We start from the raw sequence: 18599 nt of genomic DNA, 5'->3' as shown, positions 1-18599 counted from the left end.
ATCAAGGAATTTGTCCTCTGGCAGCTGCCATAACACGCCAGATGTCTACACAGGGGGAGGGAATGAAGATGGCACCGGCCAGCCTTCCTGATTGGTAGAAGAGAATTATAGTCCGCCTCTAGGGTCTGTTTAATTAGAAGCTACCCCATGGGCCATGGATATAAAGATAAGCTAATAGGCCTCTTTCACAGAATGACAGGGCACTGTTTCACTCTGCCAGCTCTGTGCTATGCCCTGAGGTGGGTAGCTGGTTGAAACTATTTCTCCATTTGTAACAGCCCTTCAGGCCCTGTGAGTGCAAGCCATGCTGGCCACCAGAGCCAGGTGATCAAAAGGTGTCCCCTGGGGGGCCGCTGTAACAATCAAATGGGTGCACAGACTTCTAGCCAGGAGCACCAGTGAACCAGAGCAAGGCACAGGGAGGCACAAAGAGTGCCCATTGGCCTCTGTCTGCAGAGAGCACCCTGGTAGGCTTTGGGGGGTGCTAAACCAGAAACCTGCCCCTTAGGCTGAAGCTCTAGAGAAGCAAATAGGCCTCTTTCACAAAAAGACTGAGGGTGGGCTTCAGCCCACTGTCCCTGTGCTTGGGCGTGGTAACCGGCCATTCACCAGCTCTTCCTTTGTTACACACCCATGCGACCCACCACTGGGAGCCCTGCTGGTCGCCAGAGTCAGGTAGGTGATCAAAGGGTGTCTCCTGGGTGGCAGCCATGAATATGGAGCTTGGCCTATGGGCAAGTCCCCTCTGGGTGGGCGCGGGAGATCCTGAGGGGGGCGTGGGGGGGTGGGGGGGTGGTGAGAAGACAGTGCCAGTCCTCTGAGGTCTCTGGAGAGGATTTTTAAAAAATATTTTATGTAAACTCAATTAATTAACATATAATGTATTATTTGTTTCGGGGTACAGGTCTGTGATTCTTCAGTCTTCTGTAATAACCAGTGGTTTGGAGAGGATTATAGTCAGCCCTTTGGATGGGTGTTTAATTACAAGCCTGCCTCTCAGGCTGCAGCTGTGACAATATACTAATAGTCCTCTTTCACAGAGGAGCGTCCCGCGTCTGTTGCCTCTCTACTGCCCCCCGGGGGTGGGGTGGTGGAAGCCAGTTAAGAACTCCTCTGTTGCTTGCAGTCCCTTGGGACCGGACGCATAAGCCCTGCCTAGCTGCCGGAGCCCGGTGATGTCGCCTTGTGCCCTGGGTGGCAGACGCACACATGGAGACTTACCAAGGGTGGACGCGTGCCTTTCCGGGAGTTACCGGGGACCTGGAAAGAGGCAGAGGGAGAGCACAAAAGCGGTGCCTGCAGGCCTCCATTTTCGGAGATGATTCCCTTAGGTGTGTGTTAAATTAGATGCCTGCCACTCCATGCTGATGCTTTAAGATAAGCAAATTGGCCTGTTGCACGGAAAGTCTGGGTGATTTTCTGTTGGACGCCCTGCACCGGGTCCCGGAGTGGGTAAGTCCGCAGGAGCCTTTAAGAACTGCGTCTCAGTTCGTGAGAGCCTTGTGGGTCCTGTGGTTGCGAGCCCTGCAGCTAGGTGTTTTAGGGGCTCATCTCTCAGGTGCAGGGCTTAAAAGTTGGAATGCCAGCCATGGGGTTCAAACCCTTTGTTTCCTGGGGAGAAGCTTAGGGTGGTGAGTTCCCTTTCAGACATGGGTTGTAGCATTAGGGGTGTGGTTTATGGTGAAACTGTACGGGCCTCTGCTACCCATTCCCAAGGGTTTTTTTTCTCGTTTGCCCAATGTGTAGCTGTGACTCAGCTAGTTTTTTTGTGTTTTGTTTTTGTTTTTGTTTTAGAGAAAGAGAGCACTAGTGGGAGGCAGGACAGAGGGAGAGGGAGAGAGGAAAGAGAATCTTGAGTAGATTCCACCCTGAGCTCAGAGTCTGACTGGAGCTCAGTCTCCTGACCCTGAGATCATGACCTGAGCCCAAATCAAGAGTGCCATGTCCAACTGACTGAGCCGTTCAGGTCCCCCCGTTTTTTTTTGTTTTGTTTTTGTTTTTGTTTTTTGAGGAAATTATTCTATATATAGTTGTAGATTTGGTGTGTCTGTGGAAGGAGGTGAATTTTCTTCTTTTTTCTATCGATAAGGTGAATTATATCAATTGATTTTCCAATGTTAACCTATCTTGCATTCTCAGGATAAATTCCACTTTGCCGCGATGTATTATCATTTTAAAATACTGCTGGATTTTTTTTTTGTTACTGTATTTTTGAGAACTTTTTCTGTGTTGATGGGGCATACTGGCTTGTAGTTTTCTTTTCTTGAAATATTTTTGTCTAGTTTTGGTATCAGAGTAATGCTAGCCTCATAAAGTAAGTGGAGAGAGTATCTTCCTATTCTGTCTTGTGTGAAAATTTTTCTTATATGTTCGGTGGATTTTCCAGTGAAGTCATTTGGGCCTGGAATTTTTTTATGGAAGGTTTTAAACAGAAAAATCAAACACGTATGTATTTTTTAATTAAAATGAAATGTTTCCTAAAATATATATCTCAAAATTAATCGTTGCACATCATTTGGTGTTGGCAGAATAGTTGAGAAATAAGATGCCTTAAAATGTTCTGCACTCTATTTCCAGTTGTTAAAGACAATTTTGATCATGTCAGTGTTTTTTAAAAAATTTAAATTCAGTTAATTAATATATAATAATAATTACTTGTTTCAGGGGTACAGATCTGCGATTCATCAGTCTTATATAATACCCAGTGCTCATTACAACATATACCCTCTCCAATGTCCATCACCCCATTACCCCATCCCCTCCCCCCAGCAACCCTCAGGTTGTTTCCTATGATTAAGATTCTCTTATGGTTTATCTCCCTCTCTGGTTTCATATAATTTTTAATATATAGACATCAAATATGGATCTATATAGATCACGAACTTAGTGGCTTTAAATAATAACACAAATTATCCTATAGTGCTAGAGGTCAGAAGTCTAAAACAAGTCTTATCTGTTTAGAGTAAAGGGCTGTAGGGGAGAACCCTATTTCCTTGTCTATTTCAGCTTCTAGAGGGCCCCTGCCTTCCTTAGCTCTTGGGTCCTTCCTCCATCTTCAAAGCCAGCAATTGATTCACTTTAATTCCTGCTTTCTGTCCTCACATCTCTTTCTCTTACTCTGACTCTTGCCTGTTTTAAAGGACCCTTGTCAATTACACTGGGCCCACCCAGATAATCAGGGATATTCTCCCCATCTCAGGATCACATCTACAAATTCCCTTTTGTCATAGAGGTCACAGATTCTGAGGATTAAGACAAGGACAATACATTTTTTGGGTAGGGGACATTTTACAGATGGTTTCAGGAAGTGATTTGTACTATACACAGCACTGCCTCTGATAGTATGCCTCGGTTAAATCTGAGGACATATATGGGGAAAAGCATTTCTTTACTTGATTTTTTGACTTGTATTTAATTTCAATCTTCGAAACCCCCCAGGGACAAGTTTTTCCTTCCTCATATGCCTGTGTGTGTTTGTGTGTATTTCACATAAGAAGTTAAAAATTAATTTGTCGGGAAGCCTGGGCAGCTCAGCGGGTTAATCGGGTGATGATCTGGGATCCTGGGGTGGAGTCCTGCATAGGGCTCCTTGCTCAGCAGGGAGCCTGCTTCTCCCTCTGTGCCTCTCCCTGCTCATGCTCACTTGCGCACACTCTCTCTCTCTCTGACAAATAAATAGATAAAAATATATATGTACATATATATTTTTTTAAAGAATCAATTGGTCAGTTTGTGTGCACCCAGTCTCTTATGCCAAGCCTGCTGCAGTCTATCTTATGCCCAGTGGGTGGTGCTGTTGGCATAAACTTACTTTCATCACATTCAAACCACTTCTATTTCATAAAAGCAAACGTTAAAAATTTTCAGCATCAGATGACATTCCTATACAATCATCCTCACTGTAACACACAGGCAAAAAGTCAATCTAAATTTTAATCCTCTTTTTAATTACTTCTCTGTCACTTGGTTTAGAATCATCCTGTTTTCCTGGGTTTAGGCCCCCCCCCCTCCCCAAGCACTGGTTTGTCCTTTGTCCCAAGATTTTTTTTTTTAAATGTTCAGCTAACTAGAATATAGTACATCATAAGTTTTTGATGTAGTGTTCAACGATTCATTAATTGCATATAACACCCAGTGCTCATCCCAACATGTGCCCTCCTTAATACCCATCACCCAGTTGCCCCAAGATATTTTGAAGTCTAATTCCTAACTTTTTTCCAGGTAGTTCCACCCATATTCTTGTGTTATATATAAAAATTACTATCTCCTTCTTCATTCAAGGTTTTCTATTGGTTTCCAGGTTTAACAGATGACTATTTAAGGTCATTTACTCTATTCCATCTTCTCTTCTACCTTCTCTCAGCATACTTAACATTACTTTTTGATGCCTTTTGCATTTATCTGTGTAACTTTAAGCAATATGTTTACATTTTTATTTCTTGTTCCAACAATTTCTGAAAGAATCTTTAGACTCCTCATTTTGAAAGGCTAGAGTACAGAGACTCTACGTTTCTTCTCTCTTCTCTCCTTTCCATCTTCCAAATCTGTCACCTGTAATTTTGCTTTTTCAAGTTGTTAGCATTGATTGTTTACATTCTGTTTTATAATCCCAATTGAGTAACTGTATTTGTCAGTCTATTGATTCTACAATTTGGAAATTGAGAAGTTCAGATTAACAACCTATAGCTAACCTGCCTGCATTCCATGATTTCATTTCCCTTCTTTTGTACTTGTATTTCCTGCCCTCATGAGAGCAGCCTGTATTGCTTCTTACATGTTTGTAACAACACAAGCATTCTGTGAAGTCTGTGATACCTTCCCCACATTTCTCCTCCTGGGTTTTCTTTCCTGAGGTTCCGTCCTTTGATTTGACCCTTTTCTTTCTAGGCCTAATGCCTGCCTGCCCTTCCTCCCTCCTCTTGCCCCCCTTCTTCCTCCATCCCTCCTTCCTTCCCTCCTTCCTTCCCTCCTTCCTTCCTTTCTGGCTAATGGTAGAGGTAGAAGTTGGTGAGAGAGATTCTGAGCTCCAGGGTATAGTGTTTGTGTGAGCCTTGTTTCATATGCAGATTTTCAATGACTTCTTCTGTTTAAGGTCCTGCATGTCACCCTACCTCCATGCTACCTGATATCTGTGTCACACGCTTTTCTGGGACGCCACAGACATGACTGCCTTTCTCTACACTTGCAACCTCTTTGCTGTATATTTCCAGTTAGGGCTTCATCACTTTCCAGCACTCCTCCTTCAGCTTTCCATTTCCTAGAAATCTGATGACGTTTCTCTTGTGCTGATGGGTTCCCTGTCATTCTTTTTATTGTGAGATTTTTAATGCCTTGATTCTCATTTTAATAGTGTCCGGGGCTCATAACTGCTCAGACTGCCCTCCTGAACTAGATGATGTAAAATGACTTCTCGAGTGCCCGTGCTGTTCACGGTGTGTTTATAGTGTCTTCTACCAGTCCTGCCTCATCCCTCATGCCCTTGTCGTCATTTTTTCCCTTTGTGCGACTGCTGTGCCTCTTTCCAGAAGCCCCAGTCCTATTCCTAATACCAGGCCAGTACATAGTTGACCCTTGAACAACATGGATGTAAACTGCATGGGCTCACTTACATGTGCATTTTTTTCTAGAAATACAGTACAGTACTGCTTATGTATTTTCTTTTGCTTATGATTTTTAAATAAGAAAATTCCTTAACATTTTCTTTTCTCTCACTTACTTTATTATAAGAATACAATCTATAATTCATGAAACATACAAAAATATGTTTAATCGACTGTTATGAGTAAGTCTTCTGGTCAACAGTAGGCTATCAGTAGTTAAGGAGTCAAAAGTTTGGGGGAGTCAAAAGTTAATATGTAGATTTTGACTGCACAGGGGTCAGCACTGCGAGCCCCCACATTGTTCAAGGGTCAACTTGTAGTATTTAAACTGCCTTTGTACCTCCCTCACCAACAATGATCTTAGTTGCCCTGCTGGACTATGGACAGGCGTCCTAGTTCTGATCTCTGGGTCCCAGATTTGTCCTGAAGACATGACTTCTCCTGAGACTCAGGAGAAGTCATGCCCCAGACGCCTGCGACTTCACTTCGGTTTTCTTTCTGTTTCTAGCAACTTGGTCTTGTGTTGGCCCCTTCTCTTTGCCCATTGGTAGTCTCATGAATCAACCGGAGCACAGCACACCTCCCAGATAATCATGGCTAGCATGCTGCAGTCACCATCTCTCAGATCCCCTGTTACTGTGGACCATCTGTGTCACTGGAAACTTGTGACACCTTCTCCCGGAAACTTAGCCGCAAGCTGCTGTCTGTGTGTCCCCTGAGGGGCACCTCTTTGAACAATTCCTTGTCCTCCTGGCTGCCTTTCCTATTGTTCATTCAGTCAGCCTCCAACTACGCACTGACCATTTTCTGTCATTAGGCACCATCTTCTCCATTTGTTGCTTGCTTGGGCTGCCACAAAGAAAACAGATACTTTGTACTTTCATCTGTTCACATTTCTTGTATGTGATCAGCTTTTTTTGTACTTGACTAGGCTCTAGGGCAAAGTTTGCATCACAACCCTTGAAGAAGATTAAAGGGTGGTTGGAAGAGAAGGAGGGAGGGAGTGAAGAAGAGAGGAAGAAAGAGAGAGAGAGAAAGAGAGAGAGAGAACAAGTGAGAGTGCAAGCATACTTGAGAACGTGAGCACATATTTAATGCTGGCAAGGAGGAGGTGAAACTCCTGCCTTGATTAATACCACCCTTCTGGAGAGAACTTTGACTTTAAAATATTTATACTATTTGATACAGTATTTCTATTTTGGGGAAATGACCTAAGGAAATGCTTTGAAATACAGATAAAAATCCTTATGTGTAAAATGTTAACCACAACATTACTTGTAGTGACAGATAATTGGAAACAATCTAAGTGAGAACCCCAGAGGGATGGTTAAATAAGTTACAGTACATACATATAATGAAATGTGATACAGCAATTAGATATAATATTTCTAAATAACTTCTAGTAACAAGAGAAAATACACTACAATTTAAATGATGAAAGTAGAATATACATTTCTAGAGTTAGTATAATTCCACCATAGAAAGAAAATACTCAAGAGCTATACTGGATATAACCAATCTGTTTATCTAGAGTAGAATGGATAAATTAAATTTTTCTGCATCATGCAGTGGATTATTATATAGCAATGAAAATAAACAAACTCCAGCTACATTCAAGAATGTGGATTAATCAGGCATACATATTGTTGAATGAAAAAATCAAATTAAAAATATGATTGAATTTATATAAAACTTAAAAGCAGACAAAATTAAAACCAAATTTTTGGTGATATATACTTAGGTGATAAAATTATAATGAAAAGCAACAGAAATAATCACACAAGTTAAGTTCGTCATTACTTACAAGGGAGGAAGAGGGTTATAACTGGGCAAAGATGTTTGGGAGATTCTGAAGTGATGGTAATTTTTTATTCCTTGACCTGGATGATGGTTACTAGATGTTTGTTTCGTAGTTATTTCTCAAAAGTCTACATTTTGCCCTTCTACACAGGTGTTATATTTCACAATAAAAAAATTAGGAATACTGGAAATAAACTACTCATAAAAGTATTATTTCTTAAAGGTAAAATTATAGTTTTTTTGTCTTTGTATTTTACTCTATTTTCCAAATTTCCCAAAATGTATACACCTTCCTTTTATCATCAAAGACCTTATCATCTAAGACCAATGAGAAAATCATTGTTGAAATTACCTCCTTGCAGGTGAAAAAACTAGTAAAAATTTTTAAAAGAAGTCTAAGAGCTCCAGTGGGATTTTAGAAAACACTTAAGGAAGGAAATGCCAGGAAAAGATGGGTATCCTGCTAGTCAAACACGTGTGGGGACAGAGCGAGAGTATTTAGGGCATTAATATAGAGCTGACCTCATTTCGGGCTGGTGAGACTGGAAACATGCAGAACACACAGTCTATGGGTTTATGGTCTTTCATTGCAAGTAGCAGAAATGAACTCAGATTGCCTTAGATACTGCTTAGTTTGATTTAACACGAAAGTAAGACAAAATCCAGCTACTTCTGGCTTAAGCAATATGGACATTCATTATCTCAAGTAACAAGAAGTCTAGAGGTTCTGGAGTTGACTATTTATTCTCCCCTTGTGTATTGCCATTACTATGATTCCATTCCAACAACTGTCTTTGTCTTTTTTTTTTTTTTTTTTTGAGAGACAGAGGGACACACACAGAAAGAGTGAGAGTGTGTGCACCAGCAGGGGGGAGGTACAGTGGGAGAGGGAGAGAGAGTCCCAAGCAGGTTCCACACTCAGCACAGAGCTTACCACAAAGCTTGATCCCACGACCCAGAGTCATGACCTGAGCCAAAATTAAGAGTCCGATGTTAAACCGACTGAGTCATCCAAGTGCCCCATGTCTCTTTTCTTTAAGTCCAAATTTTCAAATATTTGAGTGGCTCAGCTTGTGTTGGTTGATCACTCCAGCATGCGTATAAATAGCTGGGTAGCAGAGCTATAAGGAACAGTCAGATGATGGGGTACCCACCTCCATAGGTAGCCAGCCAAGAGGTGTCCAGTATCTTAACATTTCATATCCAGTGAAGAGGAAGCTGAGAAGGGATATCCATTCCATGTTTTAATAAGCATCTTTAATAAATTTTTTAAAAAAATTTTTCAGTATTCCTGTATTTTGGTAACTTCTTCTCTCATACCATGTGATGTTAAGGAACTATATATTTTGTGATCGCACTTAATCCTTCCTCCAGGCTGTGAGCTTGGCTCAGCATGGAGTCCAGACATGACTTTCAAGCAATGTTAGTCAACACTCTTTTAAAATTTTAATATGGATTCTGGGAGAAAGAGGTTACTTAGCTTTTCTCTGAATTTGTATGCTGATATTACCATTTAAACCAGGATCTGCTGGTGGCTATCATTACCAGTGAATGGCAGAAAGCATGCTGAGAATGAAGCCAAAGCAAAAAGGAGCAGAGCAGGGAGATGGAGAAGATAAAGTCCTGATGAAGTGTTCCATCAGCAATTCAATCCATCCCTGCCTAAAGCTACATCACCCTCTGCTTAAGCTAGTTTCTTTTATAGTAACCATGAGTGCTGATCAACATAAATCTTCTTTCATTCTGTGTCAATGCAAAAGAAAATGGAGAAAGTGTAAAGTGGGTGTGATGCCAGCCATATGCATGAAAGTTCCAATAAGAAAGCAGTTTGTTGGGGTGCCTGCGTGGCTCAGTGGGTTAAGCCTCTGCCTTTGGCTCAAGTCATGATCTCAGGGTCCTGGGATTGAGCCCCACGTCGGGCTCTCTGCTCCGCGGGGAGCCTGCTTCCCCCTCTCTCTCTGACTGCCTCTCTGCCTGCTTGTGAACTCTCTCTCTGTCAAATAAATAAATAAAATCTTAAAAAAAAAAAAAGAAAGCAGTTTGTTTTCCCTATTGCTAGCTCTATTAAGGAAATAGCACCATACGGTATTTAGCTAATGCAAATCTAATCGAGAGAAAGAGAAATATTGGGTGGAAGGGCTTTGGATGATTCCACATACCAATACCCATAAGACTTCTTTACCTGTAATGGTAAAGGATGAGGAGATCCATTCCTTTGTGCTCTCATAGCCTGGGCACCTCACCACAATGAATCTGTTTCCAGTGTTCAATAATACATACTTTTCATAAAACATGGTTCCACATGAAGAAGAGAGAACCTTAACAACCCATGATATGAGGTTCTCTAAAAAATACTAAGCTGAATAAACAAGGATTGGATAAAATGTTAGTGGGATTTTGGCTGCAAAATTAAATCACAAAGATGAATTGATTGAAAACAACACATTTCTACAAAGGCTTCTTGCTTTCCGATCTCTTGCGTAAGGAGGTAAACAGGAATTCAAAGCCAACGAAGGTGGGCACAAATGTTTTAAAATCTGCTTCGACCTCAGGGTACGTAACACTTAAATTATTTTTTAAAGATTTATGTATTTATTTTAGAGAGGCAGATTGAGAGTGCACATGCGTGTGCATGCGGGAACAGGGTGGGGGAGTATAGGGAGAGGGAGAGAATCTCAAGCAGACTCTGCTGAGTGTGGAGCTCACAGCGGGGCTCGATCTTACAACCCTGAGATCGTGACCTGAGTCAAAATCAAGAGTAGGACCCTTAACCAGCTGAGCCACCCAGGCATCCTGCATAAAACTTTGTAATTGAGTTATTCATTTAAACATATATATCCTAGATCTTATGAAATTACAATTTAAGGAGTATTCAATGTTATTCTTGTGATTTTTGCCCTGCTTACTGAAGATTAGCCATAGTTCCCCTCGGACTCAAAGACATCAGGAACTTTTTCTGAGCATAAAATTTTCATTTACTTATTATGAAAATGATATAGTTACAAAATAATAGGATCACATTTTAGAAGATTAAGGATATAAAGACAGGAAAAAAATACCACTCTAACAACTTATGTGTACCATTTTCAAAATACTCATTCCTTCTCTTTGTTGAGGTTTCCCAGGGGATTCCAACTCACAGAAATCCTCTTCTCTACTTGGGTCTGATCAGGTTAGTAAATTACAACAAAAAGTAAGGCAGAAGAGGTCCCAAAATTACCTGTATTGCTGGGATAGGGACTCTAGGCCTATCACCTGGGTTTGCTAATATTGAACCCCAGAATTAGGCACATAAACCAGCAGTCTTAGTTGGAAGAGGCCTCCCAGGAAGGGGATGTATCCCATGATACGTCAGAGGAGCTGCACTGTCCTGGTCAAGCACACCCAGTTATTTTTCCTAAACTTAGCAATCAGTTAACTCACTCCACCTCTCCACAACCAGTGTGAGTAAACGGAAAAGGGAGGAAGTGAACAGGGTTGCTTAGAGAAAAATCCTCCTTATGGTAAATGTGAGGAGAAAGGGTGTTTTCTTTTTACAAGTAACAAACAAACAAACAACAACAACAAAAACAACAATAACAAACCCCAAACCCCAGGGGAGCGTAGTATGCCAAAATTCGAAGAGAACAACACGTTGGTTGTAATGGAGCCATGATTATTGCCATGTCAAGAAATATGCACAGAAAGCAGTTAACATAGCAGCGCTGAGACTGCTCTCCTTAAAAAGGCCTGCTTGCGGGCACCTGGGTGGCTCAGTGGGTTAAAGCCTCTGCCTTCAGCTCAGGTCATGATCCCAGGGTTCTGGGATCGAGCCTCGCATCGGGCTCTCTGCTCAGCGGGGAGCCTGCTTCCTCCTCTCTCTCTGCCTGCCTCTCTGCCTACTTGTGATCTCTCTCTGTCAAATAAATAAATTAAAAAAAAAAAAAAAACAAAAAACAGTTCTCTAAAAAAAAAAAAAAAAAAGGCCTGCTTGCAAGATTGGCCTCTGGTTGCCATCTGGCAACCTGGGTGTTGAGAGGGTTCCCATCATGCCTACAACTGATAAGAGTTGTTCCCTGTGCCTAAACAGTACAATGTGGTTGTTGTTGAACACCTGTCTTCCTTCTGGGAGTCTGAAATTTTGGTACATCTAGGCAGAGAGGGCCTACATGACCAGCCCCCAAGAAGAACTCAGGGCATTGAGCCCCTAATGAGCCTCCCTGGCACACAAGCTTTCACATGTGTTGATACAACTTATTGCTGGGATAATGAAGCGCATCCCATGGGACTTCACTAGAAGAGGACTTTTGGAAGTTTGTACCTGTTTTTCCGCATGTCTTCCCATACTTTTCCTTTGCTGATTTTGCTTTCTATCCTTTCGCTGTATTCAGTCTTAGCTGTGAACATGACTATGCTGAGACCTGTGAGCCCTCCTAGAGAATCACTGAAACTGGGGGTGCTCCTAGGGACCCCTGAAATAACATGGCTAGTGGTTTCAATTGTCCTTTTGATACTCAGCCATTCCTCCATGAAACGAGCATGATAGGAATTGCTTAAAGATGGACCATCGGACTTGAAAGACTCAGAAGGAAGGTAACATGGAGGCCATTTGTCTATGGCCTGTGTAGATTGTTATTAGGTTAATTTAGCTAACCTGAAATTGTGTTTTCTAGAATTCCCTTTCCTGTATGGTTTCGGGTTAGCATGAGTCAGGAGAGATATTTTGTATAAGGTTTGGAAGGCAAAAGTGGGACAACAGGTACCTTGCTTTTTATGCTCTTTACGTTTAGTGAGGGGCTGTTGTAGATCATGTGTGTCGTCACTTGTCCACTGGTTCGCACAGGTCAGCAGCTGGGCTGGCACCAGCTGCAGCTCCTGCCTCAGCCTTCCCGACTCCTGGGCCAAATGCATGGCTAGCTTTATGATGAAAGGCACCAGTGTCTCCTGCAGGACACATTCATCATCATCGAAGTTGAAGACTTGGAGGTAGCGAAAGACCAAGGCGGGTTCTAGTTCATCTAGATGGGTTCCAGCTCAGCCTCAGAAATGTTGGAAGAAGCAATCCCCCACGGTCTATGAGTGTCCCTTGATGTTCTTGCTGGGTATGCTGAGAATACAAGTCTCTTTCTTGGGCACTTCTCAGAGTTGTGCTTATTTACTGTGAGCAACCCTGAGGTTTAGATAATACTTCACTCTGGGATAAAGAACAGACTTGCTTACTGCTTACTGTATGTGGTTCCTTTGATGAATCTCTAAATTCAGGGTTTCTCAACTGTGATGCAAATTCCCTGTAGGTGCCGTACCCATCTGAGAACCTCTGTGTTGCATCCATAAGACTTGGGGGCGAGAAGAACTGAGAAAAGCATGATGTTTCTGCTGCTTGCTGTACTGGTGAGTAATAAGGTTTTTTTTTTTTTCTCTGACCCTGGAGTATAGTGTTTCTACCGGAATCCACAGAACAGTAATAGGCCAACTTATTAGCTAGAAAGAAGGTTAAAATCTTAGACTCTGACAGCAGGTTGTAGCGTGTCCTTGCTCCCCTCCACTTCATGTTCATCTTCCCTTCCCTGCTGCCTGCCCTGTGAACCTTGGGCACCAGCCATAGAAACAACAGGAGAATCTAATGGTTGTAGCAAGGCGGACCACCAGTTTTAGAGATTAGGTCACTAGGGAAGTTCCTAAAACAGGACTGATAAGGATAGCGACCAATGACTAGAATTGGGGTTAAAAGGAACTGGGCTTGGTGGCAAGATTGGTTTGATACTGAATGCCAAAGTTCAGCTTGCCCCAGAGTGCCAAGGTCTGGACTGTAATTAGAGGTGGAAAGGGGAGAGCTAGTGAGTAGCTTAAGTGGTCCTGGGTGTGGGGAAAGGAAGCCTGCAGATTAGATGCAGAGACCCCAGTCTGAAAATGCAATGCACCTGCCATTAGTCATGCTAATGTAAATAATGTTATGCTGTTGCTGCAGCTTTATACTGTAAAGTGTATTATACATCAGGGACCTGGATTTTATAGTATTCTCTCTCTTTCTTTTTTTTTTTCTTCTTTCCTCCCTTCTTTCCTTCCTTCCTTCCTTTCTTTTCTTTTTCTTTCCTTCCTCCCTCCCTCCCTCCCTCTCTTCCTTCCTTCTCTTTACTTCTCTCCCCTCTGTCTCCTTCTCTGTTTTTTTGATGTAACTCTATGTGGAAACCTGATACCCAAACAGAATAAGAAAAGTAGAACTGTGGTTCTACTTCATGCTTGTGGTGATAAGAAAGGGCCTGGGCCTTCTACGCCCCTAGACTATCTCAGGTGGTCCCTATCGCATTAACTACTCCACAGATGCAGGTCATATTTCTATTCTGACTTTTCCAGTGAGGTTGGAGGCAAACCCACCTGCCTACTTGTCATTCCCACTACCATTTCCCTTGAAATCTGCTCCTTTCTCAGTATTTTCCAACTCAGTAAATGCCATTCATCCTGGTCTATAATCATGCTCCACAGAGAAGCTGAAGAGATCTTTTAAAGCACAATTGCATTATGCCACTCTGCTATTTTAAAACTTTCCAGTGGCTTCTCCTATAATTAGAATAAAACAGTCCTGCCAAAAGGCTTGTTTTGAAAAAGTGATAGATATATTTGAGCACAGTGAGTTTCATATTTGCTAATGTTTGAAAAACACCAGATGAATGCAGAAATTGCACCCAGTGAAAGAAGCATGCATGCACACACCTCAACCCTGTGCTCTCCCAGCGACCTCAGTTCACTGTGGGTTATGGGCCACACCTGTCCACATCAGGTGTTACTGCTTTCCCTGGATTTCAGATAACCCTCCTTCCCCCACCCAAAACTCAGAGCTGCAACCCTTCGGAGGACTGCTTCCATGAGCAAGCTTCAGGTATGTAGTTATTGTAGTATTTATGCCATTAATCACTAAAAATGTGCTGTTTTATTATGTTTTAATCAGTTTTTAAAGTGTCACAACAAAATTTTTAAGTGTTTTACCTTTAGCCATGTATTTTCCCTTAAAACCTGTGACTTTATTATGTGATTTGGCATAGTAGAGTGGTTTTTAGAAATATATGTGTTTTGGGGCTCTTGGATGGGTCAGTTGGTTAAACATCTGCCTTCAGCTCAGGTCATGATCTCAGGGTCCTGGGATTGAAACCCACATCAGGTTCCTTGCTCAGCGAGGAGTCTGCTTCTCCCTCTGCCCCTCCCCTGCTCATGCTTTCTCTCTGCTTCTAAATAAATAAAATAAATAAAATAAATAAATAAAATAAATCTTAAAAAATGCATATGTCTTGTTATAGCAGAAATAACTATACACATTTCTTGCTTCTAAGAACCTTATGGTGGCCTCTGCTTGTCTTTCTAACCTCATCTCCTACCACCTCTTTGGCTCACAGTGCTTCAAGCACCCAGGCACATCCTAACTCAGGGTCTCTGAGAGACTTGTTCTTTCTGCCTGAGAACCTATTTTTTCAGTTCTTGTCATAACTGGTTCTATTGCTTCTTTCACATTTTAACCTCAATTTTACATTTTCAGATTGGCCTTTGCCAACCACTCTGTTTGATGTGCCTCCCACCAGATCTCCCTTTGATAGCTCTAATAAATCATCTTGTTCATTCCTTTTGGTAAACCTATCATAATTTAAAAATACTCAAGTATTTTATTATTTTTCTTCTTACTAAAATGCAAGATATTGAATACACTTCTTCATATCCATCAACTTTAATAAGGCCTGGTGGGCACTCAACAAGTATTTTTTGAATGAAAATAAACATTTTGTCATCTTTTTGCTCTATCATAAATGCTTTTATCAAAATCCCACATATTTTTGAGCTATAAAACCATGTCAGAAAATTTTTCAGAATGCGAATCTTCCTCCAAGCTTTCTCCGAAGGGAATTGTAGCATTTTGCTAAAGTGAATGAACAGTAGGAAAAAGGAAATACCCAGACTTTTGAAAAGATTGTTACATGCTGGCTCTGAATTGATGCTAAATCCAAGAGAACCGAAATGCCATTATGGTCCACTCATCAGAGTAGGGCTCATGGTGGTCAATATCTATCTATCTCTATCTCTATAATTTTTTTTTTTACAAGATTATTTATTTATTTATTTATTTGACAGAGAGATTGAGATCACAAGCAGGCAGAGAGGCGGGGGTGGGGGGGAGCAGGCTCCCTGCCTAGCAGAGAGCCTGATGTGGGGCTCAATTCCAGGACCCCGGGATTATGACCTGAGCTGAAGGCAGAGGCTTTAACCCACTGAGCCACTCAGGCACCCCTCTATCTCTATAATTTTGGCCTAAATTTGAATTACTGTCTTCGCCTATAATTCTTTCCTAAGTTATTGAATATATAATTTGAATGGACACATTTGTCAACTGGAACAATCAATACAAAGGTTCTTGGACTTGTAATGACATTATAGGAAGAATCAAATGAATGCCCATAGAATTTCTCTTTCCTGCCAGAATGGTAAACAAAAGCAGTGCTATGTATCTCTGCAGAAATTTCAGGGATTATTGCCACTATTAAAGACCTAGAAGATGCATGTTTGATGATACAAATCAGATCTCTAATTTGCTTGTTTGGACTCTGTAAAAGTGGGATGGATCTTGGAAAATGGCCATGGAATATCATGCATTTAATCAGGTGTTGACTTCAATTATAGCCGTTGCTCCAGGTGTGGTGCCTTTAACTGAAACAAATCAATATCTGTATGCAGCTATTGACCTGCAAAATGCTTTTACCTTCCATAATAATTTGCAAGAACCACACAAAGTAGTTTGCTTCTGAGTGGTAGGACCAACAATATACTTTCCTTCCTCAGGGCTCTGTTAATTTTCTTGCTTTCTATTCTAGTATCTTCCACAGTGATTGTCTTGACATTTCAAATAACCTCACTTTTCTCCACTACATTGGTTAAGATTATGTTCATTGTCTCTTATGAGCGGGAAATAACAAGTTCTTTAGATGCCTTAGTAAGAGCTGAGAAAAACAGAATGAGTTATAAACCCCATGAAAATTCAGAGACCCACCAGCTCAGTGAAATTTCTGAGACACCGTCTCAAGAATAAAAGACAAGTTGCTGCAGCTTCTACCACCAACCAACAAAAAGAGGCACAATGCTGGGTAGACTTTTTTGGATTCTGGAGGCAACATATATTTGAGTATGATACCTCCTACAGAATAAGCTGTAGGTTGTTGGTTTTGAAGGGGACTTCAAAAGAAGGCTCTGCTGCAAGTTCAAGCAGCAGTGAGAACTTCTTTTCCCCTTAAGCTTTATGACGTAGCAGATCTGATGATACTTGAAAAACACATGGAATAGAGGGATTCACTACAGAGTCTTTGGCAAATACTTTTTGGATATTAGGAGAATTATAGGACAGAAGTCAATAGAGTTTTGAGCACAGACTCCCTTTCTTTGTTTCTTTCTTTCTTGTATTTGAGAGAGAGAGAGAGAGAGAGCTCGTGTGAGAGCACCCGAGTGAGCAGGGGGAGGCTAGAGGTGGAGGGGAGGGTGGGAGAAAGGATTTCAAGCAGACGCCTCACTGAGTGTGGAGCCCATCACAGGGGCTCCTGAGATGGTGACCTGAGCTGAAACCCAGAGTTGGATGTTTAATTGACTGAGCCACCAGGTTCCCCTCCATGCTATCTTTTACGGATGACTATTCTTTAGAGGAATATCTCTGGGTTTGCTATCAGGCCTCCATGTCTAATCATTGGACATCAAGTGACTAGGTGACCCAAGATTTCCATAGTAAACTGGATGTTCTCTGAGCTAGCAAGCTATAAAATTTAGGCATGAGCAACAGAAATCAATTATTAAGTGAAAATAAGTGGTAAATAAGAAATTGAGCTTGAGCTTGTGCCAAAAGGCACAAGGAAGTTGTGTGAGGAGGTACCTCGGACTCCTTCAACACTAACTACTATTGTATTATCCTTTTCTTTCTTCCATACCTATGGCTTCATGGAAAATTTCTTATGAATTTATGGCTGAGGAGGAACAAACCTTGAGCCTGGTTTACAGATGGTTTGGTGGTCTTGATTTCCAAGGGGGACCCAACAATAGTTCTGTTGAACTAAAAGATGAGACTGCCACTTGGCTGCTTGGGTCTTCATGTCATTGAATTAACAGGTCAAGAAGGAGGTTACTCTGTTTGGGGACATGGATCCTGATTTCCAATAGGAAACTGGGTTCCTTCTACACAACAGGGGCAATGAGTATGTCTTAGTCTGTTTGCGTTACTGTAACAAAATACCATATACTGTGGTGCTTATAAATAACAGAAATGTATTTCTTACAGTTCTAGAAGCTGGAATTCTGAGATCAGGATGTCAACATGGTCAGTTGAGAACTCTCTCTAACATTGCAGACTTCTTGTTGTGTTCTCACATGGTGGAAAAACAAGAGCTCTCTCTTTAAAGGCACTAATCCCATTTGTGAGGGTTCTGCCCTTAATCACACTCCAAAGGCCCCACCTCCTAATACCATTGCCTTGGGTGTTAGGCTTTCAATATGTGAATTTTGTAGGGGGAAACAAAAGTTCAGACTTTGGTAGAAGAATATGGAACCAAGGTAGTTCTTTGGAGTTTTTGTGGTACATCCTGTCTAAGAGTAAAAAGCTAATAGAAAACCATAGAAATTAAAAAAGATGGGACAACTGGAGATTTAGTATCTTCAGAAAGGAAGGTTTGGTTCACTACATAAATCAGAGAATCCTGACTAGCTGAGGACTTGGTGGGGACAAAGGAAACATGAATGAAATGTAGAAGAAAGGGGTTATAAATATCAACCACAGCTGCATGACCATTACAGAAATGAAGACTGCTGCGGCTATATGTATCTTCTTGTGTGTGTGTACATATTCACCTTCCTTTCTTTTCCTTTTCTTTACAATTGTATGCAAGTTTTGTTAGAATAAAGTTTACAACCAAGTCTTTAGAATGTTGACTGAATTTGAAGTATAGTTAACATAGTTCAGAGAAGAATACAATGACTGATGGAAATTTGCATCTCAGTATTTTGGGGAGAGGATGAGAATGCTTTCATCTGTCCAAGGGATAGTTCCATCACGTTAGGTGCACATATGGAGTTCTTTCTGTTGCTGTATGTATGGAAGTTCAAATATATGTAGAGTGTGAATGAGTGCTGAGTAGCCAAGGGGCTAGATTGCATTGGTTATTCAGCTATTATGTCTCAAGTCCAAACTCACATTGAACCTCTTCT

At 41.4% G+C, this 18599-nt stretch overlaps 1 long non-coding RNA gene across 1 annotated transcript in view; it reads left to right on the top strand.

The window, feature by feature from the left end:
* The first annotated feature begins 14041 nt into the window (after positions 1 to 14041).
* Positions 14042 to 18599, top strand: part of LOC308338610 — a 78132-nt gene continuing 73574 nt past the window's right edge. The window contains exon 1 of the long non-coding RNA XR_013966422.1: positions 14042 to 14256. This is a non-coding gene — a long non-coding RNA (uncharacterized lncRNA). The remainder of the gene's footprint in view (positions 14257 to 18599) is intronic.

Source organism: Martes martes, assembly GCF_963455335.1.
Source record: "Martes martes genome assembly, chromosome: 2".
Classification (NCBI taxonomy): Eukaryota; Metazoa; Chordata; class Mammalia; order Carnivora; family Mustelidae; genus Martes; species Martes martes.
Note: the sequence above shows the minus strand (reverse complement) of the source record. Positions and strands in the feature narration are given on the sequence as shown.